General features: G+C 43.1%; 1 long non-coding RNA gene across 1 annotated transcript; it reads right to left on the bottom strand.

Annotated features, from left to right (window-relative positions):
• Positions 1-2,669: 2,669 nt before the first annotated feature.
• On the bottom strand, positions 2,670-5,528 carry LOC128655900 (uncharacterized). The gene is made up of 3 exons (XR_008401937.1): positions 5,501-5,528; positions 3,100-3,189; positions 2,670-3,033 (listed from the first exon to the last, which is right to left on the bottom strand). It is a non-coding gene; the product is annotated as an uncharacterized LOC128655900 (long non-coding RNA).
• Between the last annotated feature and the right edge of the window lie 344 nt (positions 5,529-5,872).

Raw genomic sequence — 5,872 nt, 5'->3', positions numbered from 1 at the left:
AGGGAAATCTTTTCCTCTTAGCTTCTGGAGAAGCACCTGTCTGTTTACCTATATTTCTGTTGTTACGCCAGAACCAATTACGAATTGTGTTGTGTGGTTCAGTGTACTTAGCAGTAAAATTACGAATATACTCAAAAGAAAGATAAGACCCATCCCATATATTTGACAGTGTAGCATTAACTGGTGTAGCTGCATTGTAGATTAAGGCAACTGTAATAGGCATCTGACTAAGTGTACTGGGGTGAAAAATAGTACCATTAAGATTATGGGAAATAATAAAACCATGATTTACGCAATTGACTAAGTGTACCCTATCCTTTTCAAAACTTTTATCAGTGTTAACTATTGGTGTAAAATTCCACATAGTATCATCATTTATCATTTGTGTGAGATTGTGTGTGGTAATAGGAAAACCCACAAATGGATAACCCAATTTCTCCCCATGAGGCACATAGCCACAAACCCAACAAGAATCAGTCTGATTAGTCACTTTGTATAAGTTCGTGGCAGCTTTAACAAAAGCATTGTCAGTTTCCCATGCCGACATATGCAATTCTCTGGTATCACGGGTGAGAGGGATGGATAAGGGATTAGTGATATTGTCAATTACACTTTTATTATCATTGTGCAGGGGCGCACCAGGACTAGGGAATGGCCTGAGTTTGTGCAGGGGCGCACCAGGATTGAAGATCAGGATCAGGATGACAATCACGGATGCGAAGAACACTGCTGGCAGGATGTACCACACTATTCGATACTCAATGGAATCATGGAGCGGCCAGGGTTGACGTCGTCTGGGGCCCTCTTGATCCGGTTCGCGTGGATCCATACTGGAGCTTCCTCTGTAAGGACAGCGGTTCTCGTCACAGCGATCACTGTAGTTGGAAGGCCAAAAGGAGGATCCAGCGACTTATTCTTATGGAGCTGCTTCACCAAGACAGTATCTCCAGGCTTGAACGGGTGTGTCAGGATACCTGTAGGCTGAGGAAGAGTAGAAGAAACATCACCATAGATGCCATTCAATGTTTCAATCAGATTAGTTACATATTCTTCCCTTACAACATTGATATCTCCCCTTACCACAGGAGAACCTTTTTGTTTACACCATGGGGTTGGAAAAGGTCTGCCCATCAGAATTTCAAAAGGTTAATAACCCGTAGTGGTGCTAGGGGTCATTCTGATTTCTGCCAATACTGCAGGTAAATGTTCAAGCCAATTAGTAAATGTACCACCAGTTCCCTTCCTGAACTTATCTTTAATGGTTCTATTAATGCGCTCTACCTGTCCTGATGACTGTGGGTGATAAGGAATATGAAACTTCCAGTCAATGGATAACATAGTACAAATCATTTGTGTAATCTGTGAAGTGAAAGGAGTACCTCTGTCACTGTTTATCTGTAATGGACAACCAAAACGAGGAATAATTTCCTTGCACAATATCTTTGCTACAGTACGTGCATTCTCTTGAGTGGTTGGAAAGGCCTCAACCCACTTACTGAATTGATCAACAATGACTAAAAGATACTTGTATCCACCTCGCGCAGTGGGCATGTGTGTGAAATCAATTTGCAATACCTGCATAGGACCATCAGGGGGCGGTAAATGCTCAAGTTTACCATGTACAAGGCCTCCAGGATTATTTCTGGCACAAGTTAGACATCTGTCCAGTTGTCTATCAATCATGCGCAACAGATCTTTAATGACATACTTGGATGTCATCAGATTCTTGGTCTGTTGTTTACTTATGTGGCCAAAACCATGAAAATGACTAATAAACAATGGTGCGGCAATTTGTGGTATCCCCACTCTCCCCTCCTCGTCTGACCACAGGCCATCTTGGCCTTTGGTCAGACCAGCAGAGATCCAAGTCTGTAAATCAGTTTCAGTTGCGCCCAAACTGTAGGTGCACCACATCCACATCAGATGCTAAGGCAGGAATCATTACCATGTGTAACTGTTCCTGTGTATTAGTGCTGAGATAGTCAGGGTGCGGTGGACCCCGAAACGCAGCTTCCTTAGCAATGGTGTCTGCAAAATCATTGCCAAGTCTAACGTCAGTGGAGTCAGTACTGTGGCCTTTACATTTAACAATTGCTAGCTTATGTGGTAATTTAATTGCATCTAAGAGTTCCTGTACCAGTGTAGAATGTGAGATACTCTTACCATCAGCTGCAACAAAACCTCTGTTCTGCCAAATCACTCCAAAATCATGCACAACTCCAAACGCATACCTGGAATCAGTGTAAATGGTCACATCTTTCATCGCAAACGCTCTACATGCCTGAGCTAGGGCTACCAATTCAGCTGCTTGGGCTGACACAAAAGGCAGAGAACCAGCAGTAACCACTGTGTCAGGTAACTGTACCACAGCAAAGCCTGTAAGATAAACACCATCAGCAGGTTTAGAACATGACCCATCAACAAAAACAACTTCTCCCTCCTCTAGTGGAGTTGTTTGCAAGTCAAGACGTGGTGACGTCTCTGTGTGTACAGTGTCTATGCAATTGTGGTCCTCAGGGTATTCTAAAGGACATTTATAAATCAATGCATGTAATAAAGGTGCTGGGCCTCCTGTGGGTGCAATGTATTTGATAGTGAGGTTTGCAGTGGATGTGAGAATTGTTTCATAGTCTGACCTTCTCTGTGCAGTCATGTGCTGTGTAGTGAGATTATTTAACACTTGCAAGACTTGATGTGATGTATGCAATATCAGAGAATGTGACAGTACCAATGTTTGTGCCGCTTCCACCATCATAGCGCATGCTGCTGTAGCTCTTAAGCATGCTGGCATACCCTGTACCACCGTTGGCAATAATTTTGAATAAAAAGCTACCGCTCTGTACCCATTACCGTGTTCCTGAGCAAGGACCCCTGCTGCTGTACCTCCCCCTTCTGTGCAATACAGGTGAAATGGTAGGTTATAGTTGGGTAAACCTAGGGCTGGAGCGGAACAGAGAGCCTGCTTGAGGGTGTTGTAGGCGTTATCAAGAGCCTGTGTCCAGTGGATTTGTTCTGGTTCATGCTGACCTGTAACTGAACGCAAAATATGATCATAATATGAACAGTCTGGTATCCATTGCCTGCAGTAAGTAGCCATACCCAGAAAAGATAACATAGCATTCTTTGTTTGTGGTCGAGGAAGAACCATGAGAGCCTTAACTCTTTCAGGGGATAACAGTCTCTTGCCTGCTGAAAGAATAAAACCCAGGTATGTTACTTGTGGAAGACAAAATTGCATTTTTCTCAAAGTCACTTTGTGCCCTGCATCACCTAAGTGCTGAAGCAAATGGAGAGAGTCAGTTTTACAAGTCTGTTCATCAACACTACACACCAACAAATCATCCACATACTGTATCAAAGTGGAACCTTCAGGAGGTGTCCAGGATTCTAGGGTCTTACGAACTACAGCTGAGTACGCGGCGGGGGAATCAATAAAGCCCATTGGTAAACGATTAAACGTATATTGATTCCCTAAATACGTAAAACCAAACAACGGTTGAGTGTCGGGATGCACAGGGATGCTAAAGAATGCACTGCAGAGATCAATGACTGTAAAGCAAGTTGCAGTACTTGGGATGGCTGTTAAAATAGCATTAACATCTGGCACTATCGGCGCAAGTGGCTGCACCAGAGCATTTACTGCTCGCAAGTCTTGTGTAAATCTGTATTCTGTACCTCCAGGTTTAGGAACAGGATTGATAGGTGTATTGTATGGTGACAGTGTGCGTCTAATAACTTTCTTAGACAATAGGTCCTTAATTACAGGAGCTATTCCCTGTTCCTTTTCCTTAGACAAAGGGTACTGCTTAATGTATACAGGTTTAGCACCTGGTTTGAGAGTGGCTTTGTATGGTGTGCATGAAATGAAACCTGGATCATTAAATCCAGTGGCCCATAAACTCTGTTTTAACTCATCAAGTGCCTCTGGCACGTCGTTAGTGACATGTGAAGCATGTGTGAATGCATCTGGCTCTAATTGTACAGGTATAACCTTAGGATCTTTTACAATATTCCTGCCATATTTCCATGTCCACAAATGTTCTGGTGTTTGCACATAAACAGTATCTGGTGTAAGTACAACTGCATTAACTGGTGCTTTCCACATTTCTTTCTCAACATGGTCAGTAATCCAGGGTCTGTAAAAAGCTTGTGTCACAACTTTGTCAGGGTGTGAGGCATACTCAAACACATTCTCAAGAGTCTGTAAACTGAGTTTATCAAGGTACAACTGTTTAGTAAGGGCAGGTTCAGGATCAGCTGCATACAGCAACGGAACTGAATCCCAGGGAGTGTCAACATGCAATCCTCCCTTGCAATCAATGTTAACAAACATTTGCATCTTAGCCATTAAATCCCTTCCAAGCAAATTAACAGGACTATTGGGTATTATGCGAAAAGCATAAACAAATCTGTTTGAAGGGCTGTCATTTGGATACACCTCCAAAGGAGGCGTCCTAGGACACGAAATTGGGACTCCTGTAATGCCAACAGATTTTTCACATGTATTAGTCACTGGCCCATTGTATTCTCTAGCAGAAATGCTATATTTAGTTGCTCCGGTATCTACCAAAAAATCATGTGGGACACCTTGCACAACTAAAGACATTAAGGGTAAATCTTGCCAATGATACGACAACTGAGCAGTATAACATGTGAGCAGTCCCTTCTGCTGGCAATCCTAGCGGGTACTATTCTGATTCTGAGAAGGAGTCTGAGTCCAGGGAATCTGATATCTAGGAGTGTTGCTGGGATTCTGGGAGGAATTATTATTTCCACCATACTGATCATTTCTATCCCTTTTAGGCTGTGGGCAGTCCTGCTGCCAATGATCATAAGACCCACAATTCCAGCAAGATCTGTCTGTGGAGTTATTTACCTCTCCTCTCCTATTATCGTTCCACTGAAATCTGTCTCTCCCCCTTCCTCTAAAGCTTCTATTCTGCCCTTTATTCTGTCCTCTTCCTCTCCTGTTACCTGAAGCATTAAACATACTCTCTTGACCTTTCTCATTATACACGCGAAAAACATCTGCTGCATCTTTCTCTCTTATAGCCTTTTCAAATTCTTCCACTTTCATTGCATGAATACCTGAAATTGTCTGTCTCACCAATTGCGCAGTTTGCGAATGCATATTATTCAACAAGTGTTGCACATACAGTTGTGCCAACTCTCCTTGCGTACCCAAACAACATTCCTGTCGCCAACAATCACCAAACCTCTTCAGAAAATCAGACACCTGTTCACCCTTCTTTTGCTTACATGCACCAGCTTTCGTAATATCTTTACGATCACCATGCTGACTTTTAAAGAATTTCTCAACGTCCTCCCACATTACACTCACAAAAGCCGCATCTCTCCACACATAATCATCATTCACTGGAACATCATACTTAGTATCCAGGAACTTGCACACTTCAGTAAAATTCACATCTGTGTATTTAGTGATCACATTCAACAAAAACCTATAGTCTGGACCACCCAGACACATATCTCTAGTCACCCGTCTAAGATAAGTTATTGCTCCCATCGGATGCTTTACAGGATCAGGACATTTTAATGCCCAATCCATCAAGCGGTCTGCGTCGGGAGGACGAATCATCGTCTGGTCCCCGATTATAAAAAACGGTGCTTCTATGTTCACATCATCCTCTAAATCAGTGTCTGCTCCCTGCGTGTGTGATCTCGTATGCTTCCCTATAGGACTGGGACCTGTGACAGCTGCAGTTTTCACAGCTTTCACAGCTTTCGCTTTAGATGTTTTTGCAGCACTCTGCAACCCCCCTTCTCTGCCCACACTGTTAGGGAATGTGAGAGCTAATTTCTTTACACTACCAGGAGCCCGACATTCCACTCTCTCCCCCTCCCCTTCAGA

Source organism: Bombina bombina, chromosome 4, assembly GCF_027579735.1.
Source record: "Bombina bombina isolate aBomBom1 chromosome 4, aBomBom1.pri, whole genome shotgun sequence".
Lineage (NCBI taxonomy): Eukaryota > Metazoa > Chordata > Amphibia > Anura > Bombinatoridae > Bombina > Bombina bombina.
The sequence above is the reverse complement of the archived record's forward strand: the minus strand, read 5'-3'. Positions and strand labels throughout refer to the sequence as shown.